Below are 24631 nucleotides of genomic sequence, written 5' to 3'. Positions count from 1 at the left end.
AGGGAAAGACAGGGATATGAACATCTGCACCTTACTAAATTCAGATTAAAGAGATAATGTAAAATTTGCTAGAACAACAACAACAAAAAAAGGTGAGCAAAAGATGAAATAAACATAATAACTATCCAAACATTTAAACACAGAAGGGGAAGAGGTAGTATGTGAGCTAAAATCTCATCACTCAGTAGACAAAAGATAATGCATCTGCAAACACAGACAATTTTACTTTTTCCTTTCCAATTTGGGTACCCTTCTTTTTCTTGCTGAATTGCACTAGCTAGGACCCCCCCCCAGTATTATGTTCAACAGAAGTGGTGAGAGTGGAAATCCTTGTATGTTCCTGATCTTAGAGGAAAAGCTTTCAACCTGTCACCATTAAGTAAGATGTTAGCTGTAGACTTGTCATATGTGGCCTTTATTATGTTGAGATACATTCCTTCTATACCTAATTTGTTAAGAGTTCTAGCATAAAGGGATGCTGAATTTTGTCAGATGCTTTTTATGCACCTATTAAGATGATCACACAATTTTTATCCTTTATTATGTTAATGTCATGTATAACATTTATTGATTTGTGTATGTTGAATCATCCTTGCATCCCAGGGATAAATCCCACTTGATCATGGTGTATAATCTTTCAGATGTTCTGTTAAATTCACTTTGTTTATACTTTATTGAGAATTTCTGCATATATATTCATCAGGGATATTGGCCTGTAATATTCTCTTCTTGTAATGCCCTTATCTGGCTATGGTATCAGGGTAATACTGGCCTCCAGAAGTAAGTCTGAAAGTGTTCCCTCCTCTTCAATTTTTTGGAAGAGTCTGAGTAAAACTGATGTTACTTCTTCTTTAAATGTTTGGTAGAATTCACCAGTAAAACCATCTGGTCCTGGGCTTTTGTTAGTTAGAAGATTTTTGATTACTGTTTCAATCTCCTTAGCAATTACAGGTCTATTCAGATTTTGTTTCTTCCTGATTCAGTCTTGGTAGGTTGTATGTTTCTAGGACTTTATCTATTTCTTCCAGATTATCCAATTTGTTGGCATCTAATTACTCACAGTAGTCTCTTAGGATTCTTTGTATTTCTGTGGCATCAGGTGTAATATCTCCTCTTTTATTTCTGATTTTATTTGAGTCTTCTCTCTTTTTCCTTAGTCTAGCTAAGAGTTTGACAATTTTATCTTTTAAAAAAAAACTCAGTTTCATTCAACTTTTCTATTGTTTTTCTAGGCTCTATTTCATTTATTTTTGCTCTGATCTTTGTTATTTCCTTCCTTCCTTCTAACTTTTGGCTTAGTTTGTTCTTCTTTTTCTTGTTCCTTGAGGTGTAAAGTTAGGTTTGTTTTATTTGAGGCCTTTGTTTTTTTCTTAATGTAGGCATATATCGCTATAAATGTCCCTCTTGGAATTGCTTTTGCTTCATCCCATAAGTTTTGGTACAATATGTTTCCAAAGACTCTACCAAAAAACTATTAGATATAATACACAAATTCAGTAAAGGTTATAGGATACACAATCAACATACAAAACTCAGTCGCATTTCCATACACTAACAATGAATTCTCTGAAAGAGAAATTATGAAAGCAATCCCATTTACAATCATATCAAAAAGAATAAAATACTTAGGAATAAATTTAATCAAAGAGTGAAAGACCTTTACATTGAAAACTGTAAGACATTAATGAAAGAAACTGAAAAAGGCACAACTACATCAAAAGATATCCCATGTTCTTGGATTCGACGAACTAATATTGTTAAAATGTCTATACTACAAGAAGTGATCAACAGATTCAATGAAATCCTTAAAACTCCAATGGCTTATTTTCACAGAAATAGAAAAAAATCAAAAAAATTCAGATAGAAACACGAAAGACCCCAAATAGCCAAAGCAATGATGAAAAAGGATGAATGAATAAAGACAATATGGTCTATTCAACAGAATATTATTCAGTCATAAAAAAGAAGGAAGTCCTGCCACTGTAACAACATGGATGAGCCTGGAAGGCATTATGCTAAGTGAAATAAGCCAGAGAAAGACAGATACTGTATGGTATCACTTGTTTGTGGAATCTTAAAAAAAAAAAAAAAAGTCAAACTCATAGTAACAGAGAGTAGAAGGGTGGTTGCCAGGGGCTTGGATAAATGGAAGATGCTGATCAAAGGATACAAACATTCAGTTATAAAAACAATAAGTTCTGAGGATCTAATGTTCGGCCTGATGACTATAGTAAATAATACTGTATTGTATACTTTAAACTTGCTAACAGAGTAGATCTTAACTGTTCTAACCATGGGGGGAAAAAAAAGGTAACCATGTGACATAATGGATGTGTTAATTAACTTGATATTGATAATGATTTCACAATGCATACATACACCAAAACATCACAGTGTACACTTTAAATAGATACAATTTTATTTGCCTCAAAAAAGCTGGAAAAATAAAGTTAAAATTAGTTTAAAAAAAAGAATGCAAAACTTGACACAGAATCAAAGAGAAAATTGTATGCACATTATTTTAAGTTATGTCAGTAACCACCTGAAGCATTTAAAAGTGAAGTAATTAAAAGTGGTTTCAAACATGCTCAGTCTTAGAGACAGTTTAGATATGGAGTTTGGGAGACAGGAAGGAATCTAGAACAAGACACTGGAGAGTTTACAATCTATATACTTAAATATTAAAGTCTGTGAAAACAATAAATTCCTTTTCACTTTAGAGTACTCTGAAAAATATCAAAATGACCCATCCTTTAAACATCAAATTTTCTTCTGTCTAGGATCCTGATTAAATGGTCCTATTCAAAGTAGTGTTCTTTTCTTCTTTTATCATCTAATGACAGGCTTTTAATATTTCCTCAAGAAAAAAAAAAAGTGGTTTCATCTACTGAAAAATTCAAAGACATGAGGCAAGAGACTATTAATTTATACATCTTTCTGTATTATTTTAATATTCTACCATATATAGGCATTAACTTAATAAAAAGATTAACTCTACTATGAACAGGTAACTTTCATCCTAAAATAAATAACTAAAACATACTGTCAGAATTTGATAAGAAAGTTCAAATAACTGAATAGTAAAGTATTAAGCCCTTCTATAAATTAGTTTTTGTTTTGATTTGGTTTGCCCTGCTTTTGCTTTGCATGATAATAGAGTCCACCAATACTAAAGACAGGTGAAGAGTTCTTAACCTGAAATCCATGGACCTCCCTAAGCATTTTCTCAATAGAGAATCCATGGCTTTCAACAGATTGTATGACGCTAAAAAAGTTAAGAACCACTGAAAAGTACACTGTTATTTTCTCACTGTATTACTTTATAAATATATTCTTAGAAACAATTTATCCTAAAATTAAATAACATTTGTACTTAATTTAAAAGCCAACCTTGTTATAGAAAAGTATATAGGGCAGTTCACAATACACACACACTACCAAAAGACTGAGAACAGTTTTAAGTAAAGAAATCAGGAGGGAAGTAAAATAATATTAGAAATAAAACTATGTAATACTAACAGGAAATGGATAACATGCAGTTCAGCACCCATACTTAATTTTTCCACTTTCTAGTAGACAAGCAAAAACAGAAATATGAGTAGGTAAGATTCAGAATGTCCATTAAAATTATACCAGTTGATAAAAAGCCCACAATTAATCTTAGTATTGTATTATATCTACAGATTCAGTCAATAGTAATAACTGAAAATTTCTCTCAGAAGCTTTAAATTCAAAAATTACAAGGAAGAGAATAGAAAAATACAGCTTGAAAACTTAAAAATTAGACAACCATAGAAATAAAAACTATTGAGAAAAGACAGTTTCATAGAAATATGCCTGGCTTACAATTTCTGATAACATAAAGTAGTGATTTACAGGGCTTAAGGATATTTTAATTTTTATAAGAGATATTACCTCTTTAACTGAAACCTTAAACATTATACAACCAAAAAGAATAAACATGTATTTAATGTGATTAAATTGACATGAATGCACACAAATGGTAACAAAATATTTAAAATTATGTTTGATTCTATCATAATTCTCAGCACACTGACTTACTTAAATATCTATATTAAGAAGATGGAATTGATCAAAAGGATGAATTTTCAAATTATCCTCGAGAATAGATGAATAATCAATTACTTTGCTTTCATAAACAATTACAATTTTGATGGAGTATCATCCACTAATAAAGATAAAAATGAGCTGCTAAATACAGAAAACATTAGATATAATCTGATTATATGAGTAGAAATGTAGGCCACAGGCATACTTCTAATTTGATGATCACTGATGAATCTTCAAAACAGAAAACAGAAAATCAGATTCTTTAATCTGCATGGCCCAATAATTTAGGACATTACAGAGCCAACTGACCTCCTTGAAGTTGCAACTAGATAAATCAAAGTAGTCTGAGAACATATTAGTATGTATGTTCTACTTCCACCACAGCTAGCTAAAGCTTTCAAGTAAACATTAATGAGCAGTTCTAAATTTTTAAAAATAATTATTAGTACTCTACCTATCTTCCAAAATATTATTGCAATCAATATAGAATTGTTTCATGTACCTGTGATATTAAATATTAAAAGTTTCTATAGGTATCTTTTCATGTTCAGCATGCTATTCAGTGTCCTTTGTAAATAGAAAATCACAAGGAATGGAAATTTTTAAATTAATTTTTTTCACAAGTTACTTGTCACAGCATTGATTTCTCACTGCTTTGTTATCTTAAATTAAAAAATCCATTTTTAATACACGAAAGGAGCCACTCAGTGTTTCAAATGCCTTATGCAGTCTCTATAAAAATGACACTACAATACATGTCTACAAGCTTCTCCAAAATTTAAATGAGTAAGGATATTTGTGATGTGACGGCTAGCCGTTACATCACATGCTTCTATTAGCAGCAAGTGTCCCAGTTACTGGTTTCTGGCATGAGCTCAACTGTGGTTGTCTAAGAAAAGACTAAACACTTATTTTTAAAAGCTAAATCATTAACTGTAATGTCAAAAATGGAGATCAATTTTTCTAATTACATACTAGGGAAACTTATTTTGTCTCAGAAATGTTTAGTAACTATCATCTACAACACTTTACATTTTTGAAACCTGATTTCAGTGATGTCCCTTGTAGATTCCTACTAAGAGAGCAGTGTTCTCCAAACTGTGGACTATGATCCATTATTGGGTCTTTAAACCAACTTAATGGGTCTTAAGCAACAGTTTTTTAAATAAAATAGTATCAAAAAAAGAAACAAAATGGAGTGCATAAATGTAGTAAGAATAGTTTTGTTTAGTGAGATTGTGTTTTGGTTCTTTATATGAATACATAAGTATCACTAGGTCACAATGTAAAATATATTTCTGTAAGTTGTGGTAAATATATTTCGATGAGTTGTAGTCAAAAATATTTCTAAGTTTGAAAGCTACTGTATAACACATAATAGCAAAGGAATAGCAAAACATACTATATTATAATCAGTTATAACTAAGTCAATTTTAAATAGGAAATTGTATTAAAAGCTAAACTTTCTTAACATACATAAATATTACTGAAAGTCTAATTAAGTAAATTTTCTAATTATCCAGGTCTGACTATTCTCTAGTAACTAGGATATGACTGTTTCATTGGTCCTCAAAATGTCTTTTTGTGCCTCCTCTTTTCAATTTCCAGGTGAATTTATACTCCCATTGGTAATATCCCTTATCATAGCTAATGAGTCTCAATATTTGGAAGAGAAGGGAATGTTTAATTTGAAAATGTCCAGCCCCTTAAGCACTTATAAATACGAGAGAAGCATAGATCACCCTCATCTCCTACGTGATGGAAATCAAATATCAAGTAGACATCATACTAAATTTACATTACTGAAATACTCCCAATATCAATCTCTAAGAGTAGGTATCTCACTACCTCTAAGCACAAACTTGACTGCAAATCCCAATCACAGGAATGATATTAAATTTAAACTCCAAGCTGTCAAAGAAAATCATGTTCTATTTGGCCGCACTTACTTACATCCAACAAATATTTATTGAGTATTTACCCTGTACCAGGCACAGAAATGACCCAAGAAGCAATGAACTTCCCCAGAAAAGGTCTCACCAAGCCTCTTAATGACTTTCTACTTACATGACTTCCAACTTTCTGTAGTATATTTTTTACATCAGTTAAAAAAGGATATTCTTCTGTACCTCAGCAAAACCAAAAACAGTTGATTCATAGTTGTTAATGTTTTATAAAGGTTGCAAACACTGAACCATTGCTCCTACGAAAAATACAGGGTTAGGTTCCTACAATCCTCTGGTCACAACATTTTCATCAACTGATCAATACATATCCTTGTTTTATGTGTGATTCTGTTTAAAGACACCTTATTTAATATACAGCTGACCCTTGAACAACACAGGAGTTGGGGCACCTACCCTTCACGCAGTTGAAAATTCACATATAACTCGTGGGTGGCCCTCCATATACACAGTCCCTCCCTCACCCGATCCGTGGTTCCGCACCTGCAGATTCAACCAACTGGACATCGTATAGTACTGTAGTACTAATACTGAAAATAATCCCAGTATATAAGTGGACCCACATGGTTCATATCCCTGTTGTTCAAGGGTCAACTGCATATTGTTGAGTCATTAACACTGAACTCACAGCCAACAGCACTGTAACTCATGCCTGAACTAAGCTCATCTAATGTATTTTCTCCATAAGGCATATCACAGCCTTTTTGGGTTTAGGAACACTAGACAGCAGTGCAGCACTACACTTGGGGGCCAATTTAAACAGTAAAATCACCCAAAAAGCACTAAATAGGCCTTAAAAAACAAAACAAGACAGCAGAGCACCTAGTTTGACTTCAGCTGGGAACATGCCCCTCCAGTGACTCAAAGTTTTTGCCACTCTACCCAAGCTCATGTCCATTAATGAATGGCAAAGCACAAGGGATACTGATTTGGGGGTTACAAATAAATTTTAGCAAGTAGACAAATGTGCAAATATGGAATCTGGGAATAATACCAATCAATGCTAATTGATGAAGGGAATTTTTTTCTTTAAATGTATTCCAGTCTAATAAAGTAAGAAATGATAGAATTCAAATCTCATCATTATGCAACTCCTAATGAATTAATGGAACTAGGCAAGGATCATCAATTGCCACTAACATCACAAAAAGAAAAAACAACCTTTGATCTTCCTGATGGAAGAAAAAAATTGAAACTGAATCTGATCAAATCTCTACATCTCACAACCAATTTACAGGGAAGACAGGGGACAATGTTTTTACTCTTTAATTTTAAGATAGCCCATTTTTTAATCTGATGTCCTCAAGGACAGGGATCATAATTTATTCGACTCTGTCTCCCCATTATCTGTTATAATACATAGCACACAGCAGACATTGGTTAAAACTTTGTTGAAGAAACAAGTAAATGAATGAAGGAACAAATGAACTGTCTTAGAAGTTTAAGAATGTTAATTTATATGATCATCTCTTTTCCAAATAAAGAAGGAAAGAAAAAGGTATGGGCAGGCAGGCAGCAATTTATAGGTCTGAGAGATACTACAAGCAAGTGGAATACCACCTCACAAATCAAAGGTCATTTATACTGTAATTTCAACTCTCCAAGAGCTATGAATCAGAAGAAAAAAATTCACTACAGGAGGTCACAAAAGGCATATTCTGTTCATTAAATAAGAGCCCCTAAACTCCATTTTAATTTTAATATAATTCTAACAAGTTTACATTGGAAATCAAACTTAAAAGAGAAAATATGAGGTGAATAGTAAAAACATGAGAGAACAGGAAGAAAACAACCTTATAGACCTCAATAAATTCATAGACATCTATGCATAATAGCATACTTTATAAGTGATGTTCAGAATGAGAGCCCTGCATCAGCAAGATCTGATATGTTTAGAAAATACTGAGAAAACAGTACTACCGTGTAAAGTTTACCATTTAAAAAAATTTAAATAAGAAAATATTTAAGTATAAATTCAAGCTCCTAATTTATCTAACAGGTTGTTCCCTAATAATGCCAGATAAATGAGAAAATACTTCAGGAACCTCAGTAGCTGTTTCATGCATGGTTCTCATAACAAAGTTATATCCTTTCTTCTTAACTACAATGCTTATTTCTTAATTTATAAAAATATATAATTAAAAACAACAGTCTAGTATAGGCAAAGGCCACAGACTTAAAACAGTCATTCAAGGGTATTAGCATTTGGAAATTTCAGTTATGAAGCTAATATTGTCAACTCTCAACACAGAAAGGACTGAATAGTATGACTGACAGTAAACCATGAATAAGCAAGTTGACTTCTACAAAACTGTGGAATGAAACATGCAACAGGTGACAAAAATAAGCTGAAAGTACAACCACTTCTCCACAGGAAGGATTTCCTTCTGCCCAGTCCAAACGACAAGAATCCAAAGTAAGTGCTGTAAACCTGAAGACAGATAACACAGAATTGATCCAAAGGCACCTTAATCCCCAATATGAACCAGGGTTAGTTAAGGCCTAGTTTTTCTTACAAAGATCAGGGCTGCATGATCCCAGCAAGAAAGAACAGTTCCAAAGCATATGGAAGACTGTATTCACTGAAAAGTGAGGCTCCCCTAAATTACATCTCTGTCTGACAGATCTACAGCTATAAAAATATCATGTTCAGATCTAATATTATTGTCAAGATATTCTGGTGTGCAATCAAACCAACGAATTACTAAAAAGTAATTCAATATAGCCAATTTAAATTTTACGAACTGCTTATTACTAGAACTCTCCCACATTAGTGGTGGGAATGCAAAATGGTATACCTGCTTTAGAAAACAGTTTGACAGTTCGTTATAAAGTTAAACATACACTTGCCATATGACCTAACAATTCCCCTAGAAACTTACCCAAGAGAAATGAAAACTTAGATTCACACACAAAACAAAAACTGCACACAAAGGTTTGTGGCAGCTTTATTCATTATCACAAAAACTAGAAACAAATACTTCAACTGGTGAATGGATAAACATGCTGAAGTACATCCATATAATGGAATACTGCTCAGCAGCAAAAAGAAAGTACTGACACACACTACAGCATGGATGAATCTCAAATGCATCCGGCACAGTGGAAGAAGACAGATTCAAAAGGCTACATACCACATGATTCCTATAATTTATATTATATTCATGATTCATTATTCCTATAAGTTATATGATATCTGGCAAAATTATAAGAATAGAGTAGTGGTTGTTAGGGGCTAGAGTGGGAAAAGGGGTTGGCTACAAAGGAGCAGCATGAGGGAATATTTTAAGGTGATGAAATTGTTTTCTAATTTGATTGTGAGGGAGAATGAATTTTCCTGTGTGAAAAACAGAAAAAAGAGAAAAACTTTAATATAAAAAATATCTTACAACACAATCACAGTTAACTGAAACGTTCAAAAAAACAGAATATTTCCTCTAACTAAATTTTCTGGATAGCCCATGAATGCATTTCATTTCAGAAATATTTCTATAATGTGTTTCTCTACTTTTAAGCCTGAGTAAATAAGTCACAGGCTTGTGTTTATCCTTTTATTTAAATTAGGCCCAATTTATTTGTTTGAAATTTGTCTCATACAGCTGTGATGATGCCAACTAAATTGGTCTGGGATGAGCATGGTGCCTCAGGAGGCATTTAATCAAGGTTCTTCCATGTTAAAATTCTCCCTAACAGAGATGAAATGATTAATCTATTCATTCAACAAATTAGTAATCATTAGAGGCCTATTATGTACCAAACACAGGAAATACAAATGGCAAATAAGACCATTGTAATCCCTGACATCACATAGCTTAAACAAACAATAATACAAGGTATAATTTGTCCTACAAGAGAATTATAGTGCTTTCAGAGCACATAGCAAGTGCACATAACCTAACCATATAAAGTCTAAATTTCCCATCAGGATCTATACCTTAAAGTGCCTGGAATCTTGGTAAACACAAAAATACATGTACCACAGTGCTCACGACCCATTACCCTTCAGTATTTAAAGATGTAAAGAAGGCAAAAACCATATACACAGAACACTATCACTGAACAAGCAGTACAATAATCACTCCCCTACAAAAGGTCCTCTTTACGGAAATACCGGAATATGCAGATTTACTTCTGTCACCTTTCCAGCAAACATTTTTCTGTATTTTTCTGATACAGAATACCATAAGTATGAACTTCTCTGGCTGAGGAATATTATTTTAAAGGGGGTGGGGGCAGGGAAGTAATAAAAGAAAAAGAGAAAAAGAAACAGACAGGATAGGGAAAAAAAAAAGAAGCCAGAGTAGGTATAAAGATTTTTGCAGTGAACTCTTAAAAACAAATTAAGGAAGTTTAAGGAAACTAAAATAGAGGCACTGCAACCACACCCCTTCTTTCTGTTATGAAAAAGGAAGCCAAGATACGTAAAAAGAGGGCTGCCTGCAGGTGTTGTGGCATGAAGTTACCACGTACAGAGGTAAAATTACATAACCCCAAGGACTAAAGAGTGTGATGAATACTCAGCTATTCCAAAGTTACCCGAAACATTTTCCATCTCAAGAATCCTAATTACACAATGCTTCTGGGACCACAGTGGGCCACACAAGACATAGTGTCAAAACACCAGAAAAACTTTCAACTGCTAAAGAAATAAACACAGATTAAAATAAAGTGCCTCTTGGTATATACATATTTACAAGAGTAAAAAGCAAAAGAAATTTACCAGGATCTTACTCAAACTCCATCTCACAGTACTAAGATGCTGAGTAGTTTCTATCAAGAAATAAATGGTAGAAGCAAATTAATGCAGTTGCACAGTTCCTTTTCCAAAGTTCCTACAGTTAAACATTTTGGAATTCAGAATTTCAGGGCATTTTTGACAGGTGATACAGTGTGTAAACACCATATACTTTTGAACACCCATAGAGAAAGCTGTAATGGCACAGAGAAGTCTGGGACAGCACACTATGATTAAACATTTACTATTTTTGCAGTGAAACCTACAAATACATGAAATAAAGACAAACAGTTCACAACAGGTTTTGTGAAGAAAACCAATTTGTGCCAAACATACAAAAAAAGAATTTTGGTTTTCAGAGCATTTTAGATGTCAGAATTGTTGATAAGGAATTGTGGTCCTACAGAACAGTACCCATTACTCTATTACTAATTATATGTGCAAAATGTAACTGGTAACCTCTTTATCATGTGCTTTCATTGTAGTATTTTGATGAACGCAAAATAATTCTAAAAGTCTCCCAATGGTTCACACATAATATGCCCTCTACACTCTATCTACCCTTAAATTTCTCTAACACAAATTCTCCTATCAGGGCAGTTTACAGAAATCTAACCCTTGAAATTTATAGAAGAAATGCAAATCCAATTTTGCCACCATGCAAAAAATGTTCATTGAATGGAATTTAATGTATTGAACTCATAAAATGGCTTGCTCTTATGTTGTCACAAGAAAAATGCTAAAACTGGTAAGAGTGTTCCTGACCTAGGAAGCAGTAGCAAATGAGTTACCATGGACCCTGATTTGCCATAAATGATAAGACACAATAATCATAAAACCCTATCATCATAGTGCATTTATATGTATACATTTACTGACTACATACAATATAAACAATATACTACACGCACAATATACTATAACTGAAGTACTAAACTATTTCTACCGAGGGGAAAAACAGAGACAATACCTCATCAACAACGGTATAAAAGAGAGTAAAGCGGTAGAAGTACAGTTATACTAAATAACCATTAAGGCCCCTTCCATCCTTACGTTCCATGAAAAATACAACTCAATGATACTGCAAATATGATAAATATAACTAATAAAATATGATAACTAAAACTAATCAAATTTTGATGAGCAACATTCTTATACTAACTTTAAAGATAGGATTGCTTTCATCACTTAGGTTTCTTAAGATTCCTAGGAGCATCTGAATTGGTACCTTAATTTATTCTAGATAAATTTCCCTTTAACAAATTTTCCAAACTTCAAAACTCCTCTAATTTTGGTGCTATACTATTCAAAAGCTGCTAATGAACAAGGAATATAGTAGCTTCACTAAGCATTCTGAGTATGAAACCCTGAAGAGAAGTCATTTCATTAACCTGGTCCTCTTGCATATATTTTCTATGCATTTCTATCTCATCTTCACACCTCCATCTCCGATTAAAAAGAGAATTTGAAAGTATAAGGAAGACATTTTTTCAAAAAAAGCTAATAGATGTGTATAAAAAGAAGGAGAAATCAGTCATTTTCAACCCTGAAGCACACTGGAATCACCTGTAGAAATCCTAAAATAGATCAATGCCTTGGCCCCATCCCCAGATTCAAATATAAAGTAGCATGGGTAGAATCCCAATATCTGTAATTTTTTCAAGCTCCCCAGAAAATGTTAATGTGAAGTCAGGGCTGAGAACCACTGGTCCAAGCTGCCTTCTCCACAAATCCTTTTCTCTCATCCACTAGTAAGTTAGCACTCCCAGCCCTACAGCAAGGATTGAAAGCACTGTCTTTAAAATTGCCCTATTTTGTTCTCTCGTTTACTCTGTCACAGAAAAAAATTTACTAATTTTCAGTTGGAAGATTTTTTTTAAAGTGGGTACGGTAAAATTTATTTTAACTTATTTGAAATTCTCATTCCCAGTGCTCAGGATTTTATTTTTCAATCAGCCTTCAAAAAACAACCTTCATTAGTAGAGTATTTAGATTAACAGTATACAATAAACACACAATACACATTCCAGTTATCAACTTTCAACAGACTATCAGAAAATACTCAAGGGAATGAGTTTAAAGAGCTGATTACATTTTGATATTTTAACTACAAATATTTTCAGAATCTCAAATATATAAAGAAATATTAGCCATAATATGCCCTGACTCTCATATGATAGAAAAAGAACTCAGTAAATGATCTACCACTTTTTAAAATAAAAACTGGCATTACAAGATTCCACATCTTTAAGATTTACACTTTTTTGGGGGGGGGCAGTGTTCATGTTGTTTTCAGATCCTTGGAACAAAAGGAGAAAATAAAATAATGTTTTACAAAAATATGCATCTACAAATACCAGTTTCTTTTTCAAATGTCACCAACAACTGATACCTACTAGTTTCACCTCCAAAACAATGCTAGGTTATTTTTGCACACCAAATTAGGATTTTATGAAAAGGCCTTATAGCCATGTGTACACACACTGTAAGACTAGTGGAATAGTCTTACAGGAATTTTCTCTCCCTATAACATTACCTACTATATTTGCCTGCCATTTGAAAGTATTCATTGCTAGAATATATAATAAGTATTTCACAGAAATAGAAAATAAACATAACACAGACTGGGTGTAAGGGAAAAATAACATTTTCACTTCCTTTTTTACTATAGGAAACTCTGACTATAACTTTGACTCCAATATATCATACTGATACCTTGCCAAGTGTACCACTTGAAGTCAAAACCAGTTAAAAAAATAGATAACACAATTAATAATTAGAAAAATTCAGAAGTCCACTACTTTTATAAAATATACTTGTATCAAATGGTATCATACGACCAATTTCAACTTAAAATTTTAATATATATAATTTGTAGTTAAGTCCAATTTTTAAAATAAATACTATTACAAAGTATCAGTGCATTCAAGGCACACTCTATTCAAGGTAATATACAATGAAAGCAGAATTATATGTTAAATTCTAGGTTGGTACAAAACATCCCACCCCAGAATTTTATTTTCTTCCCTCAAAAAAAAAAAGTAATACTTTTTTCCAATGGTAAAAATAATGCACAATCATACCTGAAAATCCAAACACTACAGAGAAGTATAAAAAGTATAAAAATAAAAATCATTCCAAATCTATAAATATCTGTCATTAACGTAAATATCCTTCCAGGGCATGGATGGATTTACTCTGTATATTTATAGCAACACTGCAACAATTAGAATTACAACAATTAATTCTGTGTATTAATTATGTATTTATACATACATGTATCTCCATGTATGTCCCCATACACACACACACACACACAATTTTCTTTTACATATACTGAAAACAAAGAAATCTTTAAGATAACAACTTTCTTGAAAATAAAAATATATGAATTGTTCCAAGCACTCATTCTGCTTCTGCATTTTCGTTTCAGCAGTCCAGGTTTGAGGTTACTTTGTGTGTGTGTGTGTGTGTGTGTGTGTGTGTCTGTGTGTGTGTGTGTGTGTCTGTGTGTGTGTGTACGCACGCTGTTTTTGTCGACTGCTTGAGAGAAGATTAAAAGATTTGTCCTTTTGCTTGTTTTACTTAAACACGCATACACACAGACACACACACACCAACACTGGCTACAATTTTCCAAACCCTGAGAACCCAGATATCTGTATTAAAGGTACTTGGCTGACTGCTTTACGTAACTAGCCCATGGTCCTGAGCAAAACTGCAAAGTAGACAAAACTTTTCATGGCCTCCACCTTTTGGTCAGAAAGAGCACTACACTATCAATGAGGATAGGAGAGTTCTACCAACCAGGTGTGTGACTTAAGCATTTCACTCAACCGTCCCACAATTCATTTCAATTCTAAAAGTCTGTGATTCTCCCCTGCCCCTATTCCCCCACAATTTTTATTTATTTTTTATTTTTTTGCTGTATTCAAGATATGTAACACCTATCTTTCCCTCCTACCTCAATCAGATTCCTTGATGCAAAATAAACCATTTCTCTGACTGATAAATTCCCATTTCCCCAAGGCATCTATTCTCCTCCAGGTATGACAAAGAAATCTGATGAGATCAAAGATGTGGACAAGTTTTGTCCAAGATGGAGGGTAGCAACACAGAAAAAAATTAAATAAGTTTACAAGTACAAATGTTTAATTTAAAGTTAAAATAGCTTTATGAGTTCCATGAAAAAAAGTATAATCTTTAACTGATTTTACTGACTCAAAGTTAGTCAATAAGAAAACCAGCAGTGATTTCAGTTCCTAAAATATTCATACCTGAGCATATTTAAGAGAGTCACATAGAAGCAGCTTTCTAATCTTTCATCCGTTACATTGTACAACACTTTAAAGTTCAAAGTGCATTTAGATGCATTATTTATTTTCATCCTTAAAACAAGTAGCTGTGTAGATGTGGTGGTCACTATTGATTGCCTCTCTAACAACCGTTTCCCCCATATTCCTCCTTCCCACAATTTTTAAAAATATCCTCCCTCCACCATGTAACTCAGGGAAATGTGACCCCATCGCCAATTGCAAGGGTATATATCCTGATTGGTAGAAACTCACTATGATAACCCTGTCCCCCTTGTCATAACTGGTTTGGAAGTGTACGTGACCTAATTCTGGTCAATAAAACATGAAGGGGAAAATATGCTGGTAGGCTTGCGCAAAAGATGTCCTGGCCAGTGCACCAGGATCTTGCTACCAGTCTGAGGATGAATCCAACACACATGGGAAAGCAGAGCCAAGTAAATTTCACAGAGGCTAACCAAAGCTCTGAAAAACGAACCCTGCCTTCATACTTAAGCATTCCATTTCAGGAGCTACTGCATTTCAGGCGTTGTAATGTGGTGACACCAAGATAAATAGTATACCCCATCTACCTTTCCTTCTCCAACTTCAACCTCCTTTTTCAACACCTATAAGCTTTCCTTTGCCTTTGGGCTGAGCTAGACAAGAAAGGCAAGTAGTTACTGTAAGCTGTTAGACCAGCACCCTTTGCACCAAGCTCAACTGCTCCTGGGTATGGCATTTCCTCTACCAAAGGACAATTTCCTCTACCAATTCACTCCTGCAGTCCCTACTCAGGTTGAGGAGATGGTGGAATTACAAGAAGGCTCTCTCCAACACTGATGCTGTAATAAAAGCTGAAAGGTAACATACGAAATCAGATGAGGGATCCTATCAGGAAACATGTGGGAACCATGTGACCTGATAATTAAACAATTCACCCTAACGTATGAATGACTATATGTTCAGGAATACCAGTATTTCTCTTTTTTAAAAGAGGATGCTGTTAAACAAATCTCTATGAGAGAGTATAAACTAGGTGTTACTTTAGAAGTAGATACCCCTTTAATATATTATTATTAACCAAAAGTCCATAACTTAGTTAAAAAGGGGAATCATAAAAGAATCTACCTTAAACATTTTAATGCAACTAAAACACAAAAATATACAATCACAAAACAGTCTTTTAATGCAGGGCCAAGGCCTTTCCTTCAAGCATGAGTCCACGGATTATAGTTCTACTTTATCTTTCTTGCAAAAACCACACCCATAGTACATCACCTGTGATTTCCAGTTTGTTTCTTAAACATGGAAAGACATCTCACAAACACTTATAAGCAATTTTATTGCAGAATCTTATTGCAAAATCTACAACTTTTAGGGTTTTTTCCCTAGTCTTTTAATTTCACCTACACCGATTTTAACTGTAAGTGACTTCAGCTACTCACCTGTTTCCAAAGCAGCCACTGGCTCTCATACAAACACCTTTTCGCCTTCATAGTTCACTGAATAACATCTCATTAAACTATGTAATTACAACAAGTACAACGGCCATTAACAATTTGTTGGGTACACAGACAAATGATTCTTGGTAGGTATACACGGTATACAATAACCGGTGGGAATAAAAGTTCAAGAACAAACTAGAGGATAGTCTACTGCCATTTAATGTAGCATGGACATCAAGTAGTAAATGAATGAAGAGTAATAACTTAATCTTTTGAGTGGGTTAAAGAGAGGTGAGCTCAGAGATTCTCCTGTAATAGGCTATCCCCAAAAGTCTTTGCTCATTCTACGCACCAATCAACACTCTGATAACTCATATAGATCAGCAACTCCTAAATTTAAGAGAAGATTTGCATAGTGCCTGCTATGTGCCAGGCATCACATCATGGCACTTTATATAAATTTTCTCAATCGTGATGAAGAATATAATGGCAGAGAAACCCTCCCCCCCGCCCCCTTGTTTTTCTAACGTAGCTATCAGCTAAGGAAAGTAGTTCAACACAAAATCAACTGAATATATGTAATAAATTTGAATACAGTTAAAATCTGCATTACCTCACTGAAGAAGAAAGCATTAGAAATTTGTGTTTAAGAAGAAGATTATATACATCATGAGATTTTACTAATTACAGTAAAAGCTATAAAAAATGTGGACGTGATATAGTCATGTGGACATAGATTTTAGCTATAGATTTTCATTTAATTAAATTATAACTATGTGATATATCATTAGTAAAGAAAATGATCAAAACGTGTGTCTTATCTACCAAATACACAAGCACTTCAAGTTCACTGTTAAGAATTCTTCCTCAGAACTAGGATGATTGGCAGGGAGTAGAAGGAGAGAACATAATATAATAGAGCTTAAGAACAAATCACTATGCACCTTCCATAGGTCCCATTATAGAAGGAAACCCAAACATTTATAGTTCCTAAATCTCAGCTTTGAGAAGGGAGCTAGAAAAAACATGGCTAACAGCAGTCTCCACTGTGTCTCTAAAACTTACCCATCCCCGCTTATCTGTCCCATTCCATGTTTTCTGACTAGTTCAGAGGCTCTCCAAAGTCACTTCACATTAATAGACAATACACACTTGATTTCCATACATTAACAATCTCATGTATGGTTCTTTCCTACAGATCAGCACAAAAATGATACTCTGAGGTAGCTTACTAGAACCATATCTTCTGCTCCTAGAGACTAACTACTAGTAGAGAACTACAGATATCCCAAAACCGCCATTTCCAAAGAAATTATATCTTAAAGAACAAGCACCCAAACACATACTAACAACACCAATCAATACCACTAAGTGCCAACTGCATGAGAAAAGACAAAAAGGAAGAAGATGGAAGATTAGAGAGGACATCATTGGTCTAAGACTGTGAAGTCAGAAAAAAAAAGAAAAAGATTTAAATATGCACTCTGCTACTTCCAAGATATATCTTAAACAGGTTGCTTAAATTCTAGAAAACTCTGCCTTCTACTGTCAAAAGCAAGGCGTACACCACCTAACTCACAGAGTCGTCTTAACAGTTATCATTTATGGTCCTTAGACAAAGTGGGCACTTAATAAATTGTAATAGGTATTGTTATTATCGGGAGGTTCAAGATACAAATTCAGTTATAATGTAAATCCTTATTGAACACTAAGAGGGGAATAGTCAGTAAAAAACTATCAAACAATCTCCCGTGTTACATGACTGGATGATTAAACAATGGTGTCATAAGGGTGATATTTTTCTATGCACTCCTTTGATAATGATTAAGTTTGGGATTAAATTTTTTAGAGTCGTCAATATTTAAGATGACTAAAATCCCTGTATATATTTATCCATAACTGTGGAAGTTTCTCATGTTGTCATCTTACTGGTATAGTCAATTCTCTTCCTATGTAGATTCTTCACATTTCACTTTATCCAGAGCAAATCTCACCTTAAAGTGTATTAACAATAATATAACTGTCCAGTGACCTGTATTTTGTTATTTATTGTTTCAGCATTCCCACTATTTAGTTTGATACATCCTTTTGGGAAGCCCTTTGAAACTAAACAACTACTTGTTCCATTCTGAAAAAATCTGAACTAATAAACCACACCAGAATGATGGTCTATTCCCAGCATGAAGGGGATTACAGAGGGGACCCAGAGAAGAAGATGGAAAGATTCCCATTTCTTCCCAAGTCATATGTTTAAAATCTAGATTTACTTCATATAAAACCAATTACCAGGTTACCACACACTCATATCCAAATGCAAGCAAAGAAATATGACAAAGCCATGCAGGAACTGTTTTAGATTATATACTCTTCTGCTTTCCTCCATTAGCATGAATGATAACAAACTGACTATTCTAATTTGTTTCCTTTAAACTTACTAGCCTTATTTGCCTACCTACTTGCTATCAGCATAGAATCTATACACTTGGACCTTCATACTTTAAACTGACTCACTTTTAAATACAAAGCATTCTAGATGTCCATGGACTGATCTCCACCTAATTTTACAGCTTCAATTCCCACAGAGACCTCCTGGCACAGCAGCCTTAGGTCCAGCTCAACAGGCCCCATGATACCAAACCAGCATGCCGGTTCTCAACTGCTCCCTTCACCTACAAAACTACCCACACCACCCCACACACACACAGACCCATTTTGACCATTAAAATATCTTAAGCCCCAAATGGGGTATTACTAGCTCTAAACTTGTTTATAATTCCCCAGTCAAAACTGGTATCTCACACACACACACACACACACACACACACACACACGCATGCTTCCATACATTTCTAATAAACCCCACAGGAGTCCTGTGTTGCAATTACTTCTGTGCGTGTCTGCTTCTCCCTTAAAGGTAGCTACTGGGTGTTAGTCCTCCTCATGTTTCTACCACTCCTCCATCCTCACCACACAGTAAAAGTCGCCTGCACAAAGTAAAGGTTCAGGTTGATCTAAACTATTCCTTTGTTCTAATCCTAGTTCTTTTATTTGAAGGAATAAGTGACTTCTGTGTGCTGAAGATTTTGTTAATAGTTAATGCTTGCAAATCTAACAATGAAAATGTCAATAATTATATAATGCATTAGTTTTTAAGTTGATGAATGTTAGAAGAGGTCAGTGAGCACAATAAACCATCAGAAAAGATAATCATTTTCCAAGAGTCCCCCAAAAGTCTCATACATATCAACATTAAAATTAAACTTTCTGTCCCCCATTCTAACAAGAACTACTTACTCCTTATACCTGAGGCATATCCAGAAATGCAAGCACCCTGAACGCAAAAGTGTCTATAGACTCTGCTACAAATCTATACCAAAGCCATGCAATTTATTTTATTACACCTTTCTTCCAATTCCCATAAATATGATTTTCATCTTTTGTGCAACTATAAAGGCTAATGTATATAAAATAAGAAAATAATTGATCTTAGCTCAGAATACAGTTGGAGCAAAGTTTGGGAATAATTACAAAATACACTAAACACAACTCTCCACTCTCCTCTGCCAAAAAAGTTATTAAGAATGTCACAAACCAGATCTGATTTTTGGTGGGAAATGTTTTCTTAAATTGGCCTCACATCTTATAACTTTTGTGATATTTTTCTTTCACAATCTGCTTATTTACAGGAAAAGCAAATATTCTTCAAAAATATATACATGGCTTTACTAATTAGATATTTTTAATTTTAAAAAGTATTCCAACTCAGATATAGTCTAACCTCTTTTACTATCTGTGGGCAAATGTCATTCCTATCACAAGAAGTAATTGCAAACGTAAAAGAAATAAGTACTAACTTCTTTCCTTAACTTATTAAAAATCAGTAGGTTTTTAATTGTCCAATTAAAGTCGATGTTCTAAAACCAAAGGTTAAAAAAGGGTCACTTGCTGACCAGCCTTGGTACTCATTACAACAGAGTTAAAACTAATTCGCACAGTGTAGCAACAGTAGCCATCTCCCACACACACTCCCACCCATTAACTTTTCCTCCTTCCCTGGGAGAACTGGAATGATCGTAACACAGGCCTAACTACCCACCCCAGGAGCAAACACACATCTCCATCACCACCCCGCAGAAAAGAAACGCGGGGGCTGTGGACCAAGAGAGCCGACGCTCCTGTGGGTCACTTCCCCTCTGCAAGTGGGAGAAACAAAGCAGCACCCTAACAGTAACCATCAGAGTAATTTTGAGCCCCCGATTAATGCCTTGGATAAGTTCTGAGCTAAGTCAAAAGCTCTATCGAATAGGTAAATCCCTACCCACCCCCCCTTAAAACAAACACCCCATCGGGAAGTTTCTCCCAGAAATGAATGCTGGCCCCTGACACCTCCTCCAGCCGACCGACGGCTCCCTCCCTCCTGCCTAAAATCCCCACTCTGAAGGGCCTGCCTAAAATCCCCGCTCCGAAGGGAATTGTCTAGACACAATCGCGGGGCGCTGGTGGCTGCACTCCCGACCTCTCAACCCTACCCCCCAAAGCCTCTGCCTTTTCCCAGCTCGCCCACCTCCCCGCCGTCCCCACTCGCTCCGCACCACTCGGGCAACTTCTACTGCCAGCCCGGCCCGCCGCCCGCGGACCCCTCCCTGCCCAGCGAGCCCGAGGCGCCCTCGCCCCCCGGCCGCGGCCGTCTCCAGCCCGCGCCTCCGCGCCGCCCGCCCGGGTCCTCGCCCACCCCTCTCCGGGGCCCGCGCCGGCGGCGCCGCCCCCGCCGCACCCCACCCCACCCAGCCTGGGACCCCAGCCCACCCAGCCCCACCCGGGCAGGAGGGCGCCGCGGCCGCGCCGAGGCAGCCGCCGGGCCGGGGCCTCCCGGCCAGGCGCCAACGCGAACGGGGCTTTACCTCAAAGGCGCGGCCGCAAGTGGCGGGTCGGTCCCGGGCGCGGGCGGCGCCCCCCGGTCCGTCAGTCAGCGGCGGCTGGGGCAGCGGCGGCGGCACATCGCACCCGCCGGCGGCCGGAGGAGGAAAGCGAGGCACGCAGGGAGGGAGCGAGCGAGGTAGGGGGGAAGGAACGAGCGAGGGAGATAACGCAGCTCGGACTCGGTCCCCGCACTACTGCCGGTGCGTCCTACCGCCGCCTCTGGCCGGAGAGTCGCCGCCCGGGCCGCGGCTGTCGCCACCAATGCAGCCGGGAATGAATGCACAGCGGCGCCTCGCTTATCCGGAGGTCAAACATCCTTCTGCCTCGGGCATCCGGATCGGCGCCGGACCCGGAAGTGAACGCTTGGAAAAAAAATTAAAAAGGAAAGCGTCTTTCTAGCGGCGGCGGCCACTCGAGCTGCCCGCATCAGCGAAAAGAGCCGAGTAGAGCCGAAGGTTACACCGACTTGCTCGGATTGGTTGGCTCGCCGACCGGAAGAAAGGCAGCACGCTCATTGGCTGGCAAGGCTTATAAAGGCGAAGCCACGCCTCCCTCCCCACCTCCGCACCGGCGGTGAACGTAGGGAGCGTGGAGTAATTGTGGATGCGCGATGTCTCCCTGGGTGAGGCCTTGAGAGGAGACGTTTGGCGAGGTCTGTGGAGACAGCTGGGAGAAAACGCTCCCATGGTTTAGAGGAGCTACGAAAAGTTCCCCGCTGCTTGAATGAGCAGAGAGCCTAAGGGCGCCATTGTGCCAAGTCAGGGTGCCGAGGCTTTTCCGGGTGTGCAGAGCACAGCCCTTCAGGTGCCAAAGAATTTTAGGGCCCGGCCAGAGGGAGTGACCTCACTGGGTTGACGTTTTCCCCCACTTTCTTGTAAATCCAGGGCTGTATCAGCGATTCAGCTGCTTAGAAATATAAACTGTGGCTCACGTTTGCATTCCATTTGCTGTCTATAGAGAACTTCGTTTGTGAGTTGAGGTAACCCTCTCGACTATATAATGTGGTAGCTATTATCTCGGTTTTTCTAGTGAACCTCCTAAAGTTCCTAGAGGCCAAACATCACTCAAGTCATCAAATTGGAGACACAAATTGGAACCGATGTTTTCTGACTCTACTCTCCAGTCCACTCTGCCCACAGAGGGGAGGCAGAAGATTACATTCTTTCTCTTATGGTTGGTTAACTGGGATGAAGATATGTTACTATGGAAGACCTGTATGGAAATCGATCCACCATGAAGGCATTGTAGAAGACTCTGAAACTATCATTTTTTTAAAATTGTGTCTAAAGACTTTTCAAAAGTCAGACATAAAGGTGTGCATGAAGAAAAATCATAGTCTGGTGCTATGTTTAAATTTTTATTTATCAAACATATTTTTATATTTTCAATACACTTGCTGCATCAAGGAAGTCTTCAGTCTCTTCTCTCTCCCTCTATCTCTTTCCCTCTCTCTCTCTCTCTCTCACACACACACACACATACACACACACACACGAAAAATTTGAAAGGCTCCAGTGAAACAAATGCACTTTAAAATAATTGAGGATTTATCTCATTCTCCATTTCTACTTTAGCAGACTGATGATAGGGTCGATGTGTAATCTGCAGGGGGTAGTTAGTATGGAAAGATGCCATTTTTGTTTTTGTAATACAACAGTGCCTTTTTTTAACTCTCTACTCTCATGCTTTCTCAAACTGGAGGTTATGAAGTGACTGGTATCACCCATCTTAGAGGAAAGTGATAGTAAAGACTGCTTCTGTGTTTACCACACTACCATCTTTCTGTTAGAGACTCAAAAGCAACTAAGATTTGTGCATGCTCAGGCTTGAGAATAATTTGCCTAATAAATAAAACATCTCCACTTTTCTGATATATCCCAGGACCCGATACTAGACAAGAAACAAAGTTAACCCTATCTCACTAAATGGAGAAGAAATGTCTGCAATACTGGGAACTCTAAATATTGTCATCAATGACCAACAAACCATTTTATACTCTACACCTCAAAAACCTCAGTTTAGATCAAGAACACCTCTACTGACCCCTCAAAGTTCTGATAAATGTTTAAGAAATACAAGCATATAAATAGATCATCAAATCACATTTTTAAATTATATATGGATAGGAATAAATATTTATGTTTTTAAACACCTCAGTAAAGACTGCTTTTTGTTAAAATTTGACCTAGAAGCTCCTATAGATTAAAATTCACAGGTAGCCTAGGTAGGAAGCCAAAAAAATTTCATGTCATTCTATTAACTTGTAAGGAAAAAACTGGCAATATGAAAACAGCCTGTGTTAAAGAGGGAAAGACCAAATTACTTGCATCTCAATCAAAACTCTTTGTTCTGTAGCGTGATGTCTCAGCATAAGCAGACAGATCATAATTTCCATCTGCTATATTGTACATCAGATATAGTTAATTTTTTGTGTCACCCCATATTTCCTAGCATTTGCTACTCTTCAAGTGTTTATATACTATTAATATGTTTTCATGTTTCCCAAAGCAGTGTCATATTTTTTATTACCCAGAACTTCATTCTGTTGAATTTATATCTCTATACATATAAGTAAATATTTGTCCCAACATTTGGGCATGCAACAACTGTTATGATTACTATGAAAAACAGGATAAAAGCAAAAGAAGCTTTACTAATATATTTCTATTAAAACAAGCGGGGGTGGGAGAGTTACTTCAAAATAACTTCAGTCTAAAACTATCATGAATTCCTTAGGAAAAAACAATTTATCAAGTGGGAATTTGAAAAGGGAAGAAAAAGAAAGTAAAATTTCTGGGTGCCTTTAATTTCATATCTGAGATAGTGTAAGTGTTCCAATATCTCCCTTACATCTTTTGATTCTTTACTTCTGTTACTATTTCTCTTCTTCTCACCCTTCTGCACACTCACTGTGGTTGCCCAGCCATGCCAACATACACACATAGACACACCCATACAAACAGAGTGGAGAGACTGTAGGAATAAGATCTTCAATTAGAGCAGGAAAACTATTCCATTTCTTTCTTTCTCCCAGTTGAAATGTTTTTTTTAAAATAAATTTATTTATTTTATTTATTTATTTTTGGCTGCACTGGGTCTTCGTTGCTTCGTGCGGGCTTTCTCTAGTTGCAGTGCGCGGGCTTCTCATTGTGGTGGCTTCTCTTGTTGCAGAGCACAGGCTTTAGGTGTACAGGCTTCAGT

At 36.3% G+C, this 24631-nt stretch overlaps 1 protein-coding gene across 7 annotated transcripts in view; it reads right to left on the bottom strand.

Annotated features, from left to right (window-relative positions):
* CSNK1G3 (casein kinase 1 gamma 3) overlaps positions 1 to 21759 on the bottom strand; it is a 128314-nt gene extending 106555 nt beyond the window's left edge. For 2 of the 7 annotated variants that reach the window (XM_036847133.1, XM_036847135.1), the window contains exon 1: positions 21412 to 21756. The gene's annotated coding sequence lies outside the window, so the exon portion shown is untranslated. Of the gene's footprint in view, positions 1 to 21411 lie in introns of all 7 variants that reach the window. The other 5 variants (XM_036847138.1, XM_036847139.1, XM_036847136.1 and 2 more) reach the window with 4 other exon arrangements.
* Between the last annotated feature and the right edge of the window lie 2872 nt (positions 21760 to 24631).

The sequence above is a fragment of the Balaenoptera musculus genome, chromosome 3 (assembly GCF_009873245.2).
Source record: "Balaenoptera musculus isolate JJ_BM4_2016_0621 chromosome 3, mBalMus1.pri.v3, whole genome shotgun sequence".
In the NCBI taxonomy this organism is placed as follows: Eukaryota; Metazoa; Chordata; class Mammalia; order Artiodactyla; family Balaenopteridae; genus Balaenoptera; species Balaenoptera musculus.
Note: the sequence above shows the minus strand (reverse complement) of the source record. Positions and strands in the feature narration are given on the sequence as shown.